The sequence below is a fragment of the Macaca nemestrina genome, chromosome 7, assembly GCF_043159975.1.
Source record: "Macaca nemestrina isolate mMacNem1 chromosome 7, mMacNem.hap1, whole genome shotgun sequence".
In the NCBI taxonomy this organism is placed as follows: Eukaryota; Metazoa; Chordata; class Mammalia; order Primates; family Cercopithecidae; genus Macaca; species Macaca nemestrina.
Genome location: NC_092131.1, coordinates 70,424,002 through 70,436,513, shown reverse-complemented (window position 1 = coordinate 70,436,513; position 12,512 = coordinate 70,424,002). Strand labels below are relative to the sequence as shown.

The following is a 12,512-nucleotide window of genomic DNA, read 5'->3' as shown; positions in this document are numbered from 1 at the left end:
ATGCATTTGGATGTTTCTAAGAAGCATTCTAGGAAGAATGTTTTGATCAGAGTGACTTGGTGAATGGATTACAAGACTCTAAATTGAAATGAGAAATATTTCAAGGGGAGGAGAAGAGAATGTCTAATAAAATATTATGCCTTATTGTTGTGGGATATTGTGGTACCTTTAAGAAATGCCATAAAAATAGCACCGAACTATTCCCACCAAGTCTTCACTAAGAATCATATGTTTATTTATTTGTGTTAACATCTCAAGATTAGTTGTTATTCATGAACTTTACACCGTATGTGGACATTTGAGTCCATAAGGGTAGTTTCTAGCATTTCTGCTCAAAATGCTAGCAGAATGAGGAACAACGTACTCCAGCAAGCCTGGCCAGGTTGAGGATTAAGCAGACGAGAAGACCTTTTCTGACATGATTAAACAGAAGTAGCACAGAGGTGTGATAAAGGAACAGTGTAGGACTTTAATTGCTCAGATACATGCTGGAAGGTTTTGTTCAGCAGAAAAAGTGAGAATTTGATCAATCCTTACCTGATTGGCCATTTCTACTCTTAGAAGCTCATTAGTATAATGAAGGTAGTTAGTATTTTTGTCTAAATCATGATGAACAAAAGAAAGTTAGATAGAAATGATAGTGATTCTGTGAATAAATAACTGACACAAAGCCAATAATAGGATGGTTGAACATTTTAGAAAATGTCAGTAAAAGTCTAATAAAAATATTGATATGATCTCATGACCTGATATTATAAATTGAAGGAAGTTTAACAGGTATGGGGATGCCCTAAATCCCCCAAATTCTCACAGAACATGTATGAGTAATCTATTGCATTTAGAGTTTTAAAAATATCCATAGAAATGCATATCCATATAAAAATATAAAGGTGGCATGTTGCTATAAAATTGTACCAAGAAAGCCGAGATCCAGAATGGGTTTAGTCCTATGAATAATGTTAAGAACAAAAACAAGTGTTTTTGGTGTTAGTTTTGGAGCAAAGAGAGGGGGAATAAAAAGAAAGATAACTCTGTTATTTGGATGAATAGTGTGATGGCAAGAGATGACAGAGCTGCCTTAATTTATTTTTGGAAAAAGGTTGAGGTTTTAAATAAACAGAAGTATAACAAAGAGAAAAGGAAGCTGATAAACTTATGCTTTGTGTCTTTTAAATCTGACAGGGAGAATGATCTTTAGTTTAGAAAGAAGAATTCGTAATAGAAACTTAAAGTCCAAGATTTGTAAAAGATTTTAAGAGTTAACTTGGATATCTGAGCCTGTTGGATGGCTCAGATAGATGAGTTTAAGCTTGTTGCACCTTTCAGCAGCAGCTTTGGGGAGCTGCTGCAGTGGGAAAGGTGCCAATGCCTGGAGCCTGGCAACTGCAAATATGACTTTTATATTTTTTTTAAGTGTAAGGGTTAAGATTTCTGCAATCTATGCATTGATCTTGGACAAAACTCTAGAATTATTAAATGACTCATTAAAATAATTGTGTCTGAACCCTTCTAAAAGGAAGTGGTAATCACTTGGAGTATGGGCCCCTTAAGGTAAGTCATGGAAGACTGACCTCATTTATTTTCCTAGAATTCCTAGACTGAGCATCATAAAAATGTCAGACCTGGTGTTCAACATGAGGATTGTGGGAAGAGCACAGGTTCTGCAACTAGATGTCCAAGGACCGAATCCTCTCTTTACCCTTTACTAGTAGTGTGACCTTAGGCAAAGTACTGAACTCTACTATATGTCTGTATTGTAAAATGAGGATAACGACAGTACCCACCTCATATTGTTTTTGTGAGGATTATATGTAGATGCTACAATATAAAGCACTTAGAACAATGCCTGACACACAGAAAACTCAATAAACATTAGTTATTGTTATTATCATTGGAATATCAGCAACTGCTTATGAAAGCCTCCCAATGATGGTTTTGTAGAGGAGATTGTGGTCAGGTGGACTGTTAAATGGATTTGTAATTAGTTATGCAAAGGATGCACAACTAGTGTATGGAAGTCTTGTGGACTGCTACAGGGCTGTGCCCAATTCAATATATTTCCTAAGGGTTTAGATGATGTATTAGTCTGTTTTCATGCTGCTGATAAAGACATATCCAAAACTGGGCAATTTACAAAAGAAAGAGGTTTAATGGGCTCACAGTTCCACATGGCTGGGGAGGCCTCACAATCATGGTGGAAGGAAAAACGTGTGTCTCACATGGTGGCAGACAAGAGAAGAGAATGAGAGCCAAGAGAAAGGAGTTTCCCCTTATAAAACCATCAGATGTTTTGAGACTTATTAACTACTATGAGAACAGTATGGAGGAAACGGCTCCCATGATTCACTTATCTCCCACTGGGTCCCTCACACAACAAGAGGGAATTATAGGAGCTACAATTCAAGATGAGATTTGGGTGGGGACAAAGTCAAACCATATCATATGAGAAAACGGAAAACTTGCTGACTGAATTTGTAGATAGCATCAAAAATGCTACTGGTAAGATGTGTCTGGAGGAGGTGGAGCAAGATGGTGGAATAGAAGGCTCCACTGATTGTCCCTTCCACCCCACAGTACACCAGGACACAGAACCTGACTGTAACTTCATATCACTGAAAGAGGCATTGAAGAGGTAGGATAAATAGTCTTGCATTGCCGACACCACCCTGCCCTGACCCGCTGGCAGCAGAGGGGTGGTGCAGAAAGTGTTTCTGTGCCCTGGGGAGAGGGAGAGCCAGCAAGTGTGAAGTATTGAACTCACTGCTGTCTTGTTATAGCAGAAACCAAAACTTAACCAAACTCAGCTGGTGCCTGCCCACAGAGGGTGCATTTAAATGAGCCCTAGCCAGAGAGGAATAGCTGATCTCAATGGTCGGAGCATGATTTCTTAAAAGCCTTGCCACCACAGGCTAACATGCTCTGAGGCCCCAAATAAATTTGAAGGGCAATGTAGGCCACAAGTACTGCAACACGTAGGTAAGTCCTAGGGTTGAACTGGGCTCAGAGATAGTGGACTAGGGAGGCATGCAACCTACTGAGACACCAGCCAGGGCAGCTAAGGAGTGCTGGCATAACTCCTCCCCTAACCCCAGGCTGCATAGCTCATGGCTCCAAAGGAGACTCCTTCCTTTTGCTTTAGAAGAGGAGAGGCAAGAGTGGGGAAGACTTTGTCTTGCGTGTTAGATACCAAGCTCAGCCACAGCAGGATAGGGCATTGGTCAGTGCCATGATGCCCTAGCTTCCAGACATTTCTAGATATGCCCTGGGCTGCCTTGAAGAGAGGGACCAAATTGTAAGATTCATCACCTCCTAACTGAAAAGTCCTTGGGCTCTGAATAACTAGAAAGGATACCAGTTGAGGGCCTTGGGTGAGACCCTGACACTTGCTGGTCTCAGGCGAGACTCAGCACATTCCCAGCTGTGGTGGCTATAGGGTGAGACCCCGGCTTTAAAAAGGGGAGGGAAAAGTAAAGAGGACTTTGTATTGTACCTTAGGAACCAGCTTGGCTACAGGGGAGTAGAGCACCAAGTGGGCTCTTGGGGTCCTCGAGTCCAGGACTTGGCTCTTGTACACCATTTCTGGACCTGCCCTAGGCCAGAGGGAAGCCCACTCCTCTGAAGGATGAGTCCCAGACCAGGCAGCATTTACCACAAGCTGACTGAAGAGCCCTTAGGCCTTTAGGAAACATTGGCAGGAGTCTGGCAATACTCCCTGTGGGCCTGAGAGCGGTGGCTACAGGGAGAGGCTCCTCTGCTTTTGAAAAGTGGGAGGAAGAGTGGGAAGGATTTCATTTTGTAGTTTGAGTGCCAGTTCAGCTGTAGTACAATAAAATGCCAGATGACTGTAGTCGCTGGCTCCTGGATGGCACCTCTGGTTGCACCCGGGGCCTGAGCAAATTTGCCACAAACAACATACGCCTGGCTGGTTTTGCCACCTGCTGATTGTAGAGCCCTAGGTCTTTGAGCAAACATAGGTAGTGGCTAGGGAGTGGTTATAGCAGGCCTTGAGTAAGACCCAGAGCTGTGTTGGCTTTAGATCTGACCCAGTGCAGTCCTAGGAATAGAGGCCATGGGGTGCTTGTGTCACTCCATCCCCAGCTCCAGTTGGCTCAGTAGAGAGAGAGAGAGAGAGAGAGAGAGAGAGGGACTTTGTTTGTTTAGGACAAAGTAAAGGAAGAGAACAAGAGTTTCTGCCTAGTAATTCAGAGAATTCTTCCAGATCTTATTCAAGACCATCAAGGTGGTGCCTCTACGAGACTGCAAGTACCACAGCATTACTGGGCTCGGGGTACCCCGCCTTAAAGCAGATACAGCTGAGATCACAACACCCAACTCCTTTTGAATATCTGGAAAGCCCTCCCCAAAAGGATGGGTACAAACAAGCCCAGACTGCAAAGTCTGCAATAAATACCCAATTCTTCAATGCCCAGACACAGACAGATATCGACAAGTACCATAATGATCCAGGAAAACATGACTTCACCAAATGAACTAGATAAGGCACCAAAGGCCAACCCTGGAGAAATAGACATATATTCAAAATATATAGAGACATAAAAATAGCAGTTTTGAAGAAACTCAAAGAAATTCAAGATAACACAGATAAGGAAGTCAGAATTCCATCTTAGAAATTTAACAAAGAAATTGAAATAATTAGAAAGAATCAAGCAGAAATTCTGGAGTTGAAAAATGCAGTTGGCATACTGAAGAATGCATCAGAGTCTTTTGGTAGCAGAATTGATCAAGCAGAAGGAATAATTAATTAGCTTAAAGACAGGCTATTTGAAAATACACAGAGGAGACAAAAGAAAAAAGAATAAAACAATGAAGCATACCTACAAGATCTATAAAAAAATCTCAAAAGGGCAAATCTAAGTGTTATTGGCCTTAAAGAGGATGTAGAGAAAGACATAGAGGTAGAAAGTTTACTCAAAGGGATAATAACAGAGAACTTTCCAAACCTGGAGAAAGATATCACTATCCAAGTATGAGAAGACTGTAGAACACCAAGCAGATTTTACCCAAAGAAGACTACTTCAAGGCATTTAATAATTAAATTCCCAAAGGTCAAGGATAAAGAAAGGATTTTAAAAACAGCAAGAGAAAAGAAACAACATACAATAGAGCTCCAATAAGTCCAGCAGCAGACTTTTCAGTGTAAACCTTACAGGCCATGAGAGAGTAGCATGACATACTTAAAGTGCTGAATAAAAGCAACTTTAACCCTAGAATAATGTATCTGGTGAAATTATCCTTCAAACATGAAGGAGAAATAAAGACTTTCCCAGACAAACAAAAGCTGAGGCATTTTATCAACACCAGACCTGTCCTACAAGAAATACTAAAAGGAGTACTTCGACCAGAGAGAAAAGCATGATAATGAGGAATAAATAATAATCCGAAGGTACAAATCTCACTGGTAATATTAAGTACACAGAAAAACAGAATATTATACCACCATAACTATGGTGTGTAAACTTATTTTAAGTAGAGAGACTAAATGATTAACCAATAAAAAATAATAACTATAACAACTTTTCAAGATATAGACAGTACCATAGATATAAATAGAAACAACAAGAAGTTAAAAAGCAGGAGAATAAAGTTAAGGTGTGGAGGCTTTATTCATTTTATTTTTCTTTTCTGCTTGCTTGTTTGTGTGTTTATGCAAACACTGTTAGGTTGTTCTCAGTTTAAAATAATGGACTATAAGAGAGTATTTGGAAGCCTCATGATAACCTCAAATCAAAAATAATTCAACAGATACACAAAAAATAAAAAGCAAGAAACTAGATCATGTCACCAAAGAAAGCCAACTTTACTAAAAGGAAGACAGGAAAGAAAGAAGGAAGAGAAGACCACAAAATAACCAGAAAACAAATAACAAAATGGCAGGAGAAAGTCCTTACTCTTGAGTCACAACATTGAATGTGAATGGGCTAAACTCTCCAATCAATAGACATAGAGTGGCTGAATGGATTAAAAATAATAAGACTCATTGATCTGTTGCCTACAAGTAATGCACTTCATCTATAAAGACACACATAGACTGAAAATAAAGGGATGGAAAAAGATATTCCATACCAATGGAAACTAGAAAAGAGCAGGAATCTCTATACTTATATAAGACAAAATAGATTTCAGGAAAAAAACTATAAGAAGAAGAGAAAAAGAAGGTCACTATACAATCATAAAGGGGTCAATTCAGCAAGAAGATATAACAGTTTTAATCATATATGCACCCAACACTGGAGTGCCCAGATTTATGAAGCAAATATTAGGGAGTCAAAGAGGGAGACTCCAATACAATGACTGAAAACTTCAACATCCCACCTACAGCATTGGACAGCTCTTTTAGACAGATATTCAACAAAGAAACATCAGACTTAATCTGCACTATAGAGCAGTGGATCTAATGGATATTTATAGAACATTTCATCCAATGGCTGCAGAATACACATTCTTTTCCTTAGCACGTGGATAACATTAAAAAAAAAAACCAATATTAAACATTTTCTCTGACCACAATAGAGTAAAACTGGCCGGGTGTGGTGGCTCACATCTGTAATCCTAGCACTTTGGGAGGCCAAGGTGGGTGGATCACTTGAGGTCAGGAGCTCAAGACCAGCCTTGCCAACATGCTGAGACCCCATCTCCACTAAAAATACAAAAATTAGCCAGGTGTGGTGGTGTATGCCTGTAATCCCAGCTACTCAGGAGGCTGAGGCATGAGAATTGCTTGAACCCAGCAGGTGGAGGTTGCAGTGAGCCGAGATTGTGCCACTGCACTACAGCCTGCGTGACAGAGCAATACTCTGTCAAACAAACAAACAAAAGCAAACAAAAAACAACAAAATACAATAAAACTAGAAATTAGTAACAAGAATAATTTTGGAAACTATACACATTGAAATTAAACAATGTGCTTCTGAATGACCAACAAGTCAATGAAGAAATTAAGAAGGAAATTGAAAATTTTTTTTGAAACAAATGATAATGGAAACATAACATACCAAAACATGTGGGATACAACAAAAGTAGTACTAAGAGGGAAGTTCATAGTTATAAGTGCTTACATCAAAAAAGAGGAAAAACTTCAAAAGAACAATCTAATGATGGATCTTAAAGAACTAGTAAAGAAAGAGCAGACCAAACCAAAAATTAGTGGAAGCAAAGAATAAAGGTCAGAGCAGAAATAAATTGAATTGAAATGAAGAAAGCAATACAAAAGATCAATGAAATAAGAAAGTTGGTTTTTTGAAAAGCTAAACAAAATTAATAAAGCTTTAGCCAGACTAAGAAAAAAAGACAGAAGATCCAAATAAACTCAGAGATGAAAAAGGAGACATTACTACAGAAATTCAGAGGATCATTAGTAGCTGCTATGAGCAACTATATGCCAATAAATTGGGAAATTTAGAAGAAATGGACAAATTCCTGGACACATACAATCTACTAAGATTGAATCAGGAAGAAATCTAAAACCTGAACAGACCCATAACAAGTAACAAGATCAAAGCCATAATAAAAAGTCTCCCAGTAAAGAAAAGCCTGGGACCCAATGGCTTCACTGCTGAATTGAAAGCACTAACACCAATTCTACTCAAGCTATTCTGAAAAATAGACAAGGGAATGCTTCCAAACTCATTCTATGAGGCAGGTATTATCCTGATACCAAAAGCAGACAAAGACACACACACACACACACACACACACACACACACACACACACACACACACACACACACAAAGGATTACAGGCCAATATCCCTGATTAATATTGATGCAAAAATTCTCAACAAAATATTAGCCAACTGAATTCAACAATGCATTAAAAAGATCATTCGTGACAAAGTGGGATAAATCCCACTTTGGGATGCAAGGGTAGTTCAACATATGCAAATCAATTAATGTGACACATCCTGTCAACAGAATGAAAGACAAAAACCTTATGATCATTTCAATTGATGCTGAAAAACCATTTGATAAAATTCAACATCCCATCATGAACAAGAAGAAGAAAAACCTTCAAAAACTGGGTATAGAAGGAACGTAGCTCCACATAATAAAAACCACATATGGTTTTTACCAGTGAGGTGGCTCACACCTGTAATCCCAGCAGTTTGGGAGGCTGAGGCAGGTGGATCACCTGAGGCCAGGAGTTTGAGACCAGCCTGGCCAACATGGAGAAACCCTGTCTCCACTAAAAATACAAAAATTAGCTGGGTATGGTGGTGTGTTCCTGTAAGCCCAGCTACTCAGGAGGCTAAGGCTGGAGAATTGCTTGAACCTGGGAGGCGGAGGTTGCAGTGTGCTGAGATCACGCCACTGCACCCCAGCCTCAACAACAGAGCAAGACTCCATCTCAAAAATAAATAAATAAATAAATAAATAAATGAATAAACAAACCCCAAAACCACATATGACAGAACCACAGCTAGTATCTTACTGAATGGGGAAAACTGAAAGCCTTTCCTCTAAGATCTGAAGCACCTGAAAGATGCCCTCTCTCACGACTGTTATTCAACATCATACTGGAAGTTCTAGCCCCAGCCATCAGACAACAGGAAGAAATAAAAGGCATCCAAATTGGAAAGGAAGAAGTCAAATTATTCTTGTTTGCAGACGGTATGATTTTATATCTGGAAAAACCAGAAGGCTCCACAAAAAACTATTAGAATTGATAAACAAATTTAGTAAAGTTGCAGGATAAAAAGTTGACGTACAAAAATCAGTAGCATTTCTATGCCAACAGTGAACAAACTGAAAAGGAAGTAAAAAGTAGTCTCATTTACAAAACACCTAGGAATTAACCAAAGAAGTGAAGGATCTCTATAATAAAAACTATTAAACACTGATGAAAGAAGTTGAAGAGGACCAAAAGATGGAAATATATTCCATGTTCATGGATTGGAAGAACCAATATTGTTAAAATGTGTATACTATCCAAAGCAATCTAGAGATTCAATGCAATCTGTATCAAAATACCAATGACATTCTTCACAGAAATAGAAAAAACAATGCTAAAATTTATATGGAACCAAAAAGGCCCAGAATAACCAAAACTATCCTAAGCAAACAAAAACAAAAACCATACAAAGCAAAACAAACAATAACAACAACAAAAAACAAACCCCAAACAAATAAAAACAAAAACAAAAAACCTGGAGGAAAATCACATTACCTGACTTCAAATTATACTATAGAGCTATAGAAACCAAAACAGCATGATACTGACATAAAAACAAACATATATACCAATGGAACAGAATACAGTACACACCTACAGTAAACTCATTTTCAACAAAGGTGTCAAGAGCATATGCTGGGGAAAAGATAGCCTCTTCAATAAATGATGCTGGGAAAGCTGGATATCTGTATGCAGAAGAATGAATCTAGACCCCTATGTCTCACCATAGACAAAATCAAATAAAAATGGATTAAATAATTAAATCTAAGACCTCAAAGTATAAAACTACTGCATAAAATTGGAAACTCTCCAGGACATTGGTTTTGGCAAATATTTCTTGAGCCATACCCCACAAGCACAGGCAACTGTAGCAAAAATGAACAAATGGGTTCCATCAAGTTAAAAAGCTTTTGCACACCAAAGGATACATTCGTTAAAGTGAAGAGACAACCCATAGAATGGGAGAAATATTAGCAAACTACCCATCTTGCAAGGAGTTAATAACCAGAATATATGAGGAGCTCAAACAACTCTGTAGGAAAAAAATCTAATAATTTATTTAAAAATGTGCAAAATATTTGAATATACATTTCTCAAAAGAAGACATACAAATGGCAAACAGACGTATGAAAAGTGCTCAGAACTTCAATGGGATATTATCTCAGCCCAATCAAAATGGCTTATATCCAAAAGACAGGCAATAGCAAATGCTGGCAGGGATGTGGAGAAAAGGGAAGCCTTATACATTGTTGATGGGAATGTAAATTAGTACAACCACTATGGAGAACAGGTTGGAGGTTCCTCAAAAAACTAAAAATAGAACTACCATATGGTACAGCAATCCCACTGCTGGGTACATACCCCAAAGAAAGGAAATCAGTATATCAAAGGGATATCTGCACTTCCATGTTTGTTGCAGCACTGATCACACAACAGCCAAGATTTGGAAGCAACCTAAGTGTCCATCAACAGAAGAATGGATAGGAAAATGTGGTACATACACATGATGGAATACTATTCAGCCATGAAAACGAATGAGGCTGGGCACAGTGGTTCATTCCTGTAATCCCAATACTTTGGGAGGCCTAGCCGGGTAGATTGCTTGAGCTCAGGAGTTTGAGATCAGACTGGAAAACATGGCAAAACTCCATCTCTATAAAAATACAAAAATTAAACAGGCTTGATGGTGCATGCCTGTAGCCCCAGTTACTTGGGATGCTGAGGTAGGAGGATCAATGGAGCCCAAGAGGTTGAGGCTGCAGTGCATCATGATCTTGCCACTGCACTCCAGCGTGGGCTACAGATTGAGGTCCTGTCTCAAAAAAAAAAAAAAAAAAAAAAAAGAGAGAGAGAGAGATTTAGTCATTTGCAACAACATGGAAGGAACTGGAGATCGTTATGTTAAGTGAAATAATCCAGGTACCGAAAGACAAATATCACAGATTCTCACTTATTTGTGGGATCTAAAAATCAAAACAATTGAACCCATGGAGATAGATAGTATAAGGATTGTTACCAGAGGCTGGGAAGGAAGGCTTGATGGGCGTGAAGTGGGAGTGGTTAATGGGTACGAAAAAATATAATTAATGAATAACCATAATACTTGATAACACAACAGGGTGACTATAGTCAGTATTTATTTATTTATTTGTTTGTTTGTTTGTTTGTTTATTTATTTATTTATTTGAGATGGAATTTCACTCTTGTTGCCCAGGCTAAAATGCAATGGTGCAATCTCGGCTCACTGCAACCTGCACCTCCTGGGTTTGAATGATTCTCCTGCCTCAGTCTCCTGAGTAGCTGGGATTACAGGCAAGCACCACCATGCCTGGCTAATTTTGTATTTTAGTAGAGACGGGTTTCTCCATGTTGGTCAGGCTGGTCTCGAACTCCCAACCTCAGATGATCCACCCACCTTGGCCTCCCAAAGTGCTAGGATTAAGGCGTGAGCCACTGAGTCAGTCAGTAATAATTTAATTGTACATTTAAAAATAACTAAAAGAGTATAATTGTATTGTTTGTAACACAAAGGAAAAATGCTCAAGGGAATGGATACTCCGTTTTCCATGATGTAATTATTATGCATTGTGTGCCTGTATCAAAACATTTTATGTACCCATGAATATATATACCTTCTATGTACCCACAAAAATTAAGAATTAAAAAAAGATTTGATTAGTCAAATCTCAGATGAAATTTAATTAGGATAGCCTTAGGATCCACAAAGTAAGTGCATAGATATGGGATGACAAGATTTAGTAGCAAATGTGAAAAACTTCAGTGTTTTAGGCTGTAATGTAGTTTTGTGATGAAGTCACATGCAGTCATAGTTTGCATTCATTGACAAATACCATCTTTTTTTTCTGGCTGATCTGATTATATCACACCTCAGATATTATATTCACATCCGGGTGTCCAACCCCAGGAGGAGCTCTAACAAATTAGAGACTATTTGGAAGAAAGCAGTGAAGATGACTAAGCATAGTACTTCAAAACTATGTCATGTAAGGTAGAGTTGAAAGGACTGGGAATGTGTATCTGAGGGAAAAGCAGGCCCAGGGGATTAAACTGTATTCTAATATTTGTCTGTCTCTCAAACAATTGAGAGCTAGATTGTGCTTGGATGGTTCCCGAAGTTTGAATTGAGACTGGTGGATGAAAGTTGTTAGATTCAATAATAAAGAAACAAGCAAAAATTCCAGGACTGGAAGACTTTCAAACAGAAACTGGTTGAGTTTATATGTATTCAAGTTCTCCACTCCTGCCCATGTTTCAGCCAGGTGATGACCACTTTCTGGAAATACTGTACAGGAAATTCAGATTACCAAGATGGTTGGATGGAATGCTCTGTATTCATTGAACTTTCTTTATTCTTCATTACTTCATCACCCAAGAAGTTGCAATAGCTCCTTCCTTACTACTGTATCAAACCTAAACCCTACCTAACATAAGAAAATTAACTTCCTTTTATCTGGCTACCTTCTACTTATTCAACCATAGCTTTTCCCAAGGAGGGCCTCCCTGATTTCTTCCTTAAATCTAATCTCAAAAAAATATAGAGAAACCCACAGAAAACAATATCTTTACATGAATGATTACCATGAATTCTGCATAAGTTTATTCTGATAAACTGATCAAAACAAAAATATAAAGCACTAAAGTTCTTTTTAGCTTGTGGTTGTAACTAGCAGTCATGCCAAACTTTAAGGATATAAGGGTAAGTTTTATTACAAATACCAATAAAGAAGAGTGCACTTATTGGGGGGAAATATTATATTTATTCTTCAGTAATTTTAAGGTAATAAATAAAAATATTGTAAAT

The 12,512-nt window shown here is 38.3% G+C and overlaps 1 protein-coding gene across 13 annotated transcripts in view; it reads left to right on the top strand.

Moving 5' to 3' along the window:
- LOC105478007 (tetratricopeptide repeat domain 6) overlaps nucleotides 1-12,512 on the top strand; it is a 253,314-nt gene that overhangs the window by 82,675 nt on the left and 158,127 nt on the right. The window lies entirely within an intron of this gene.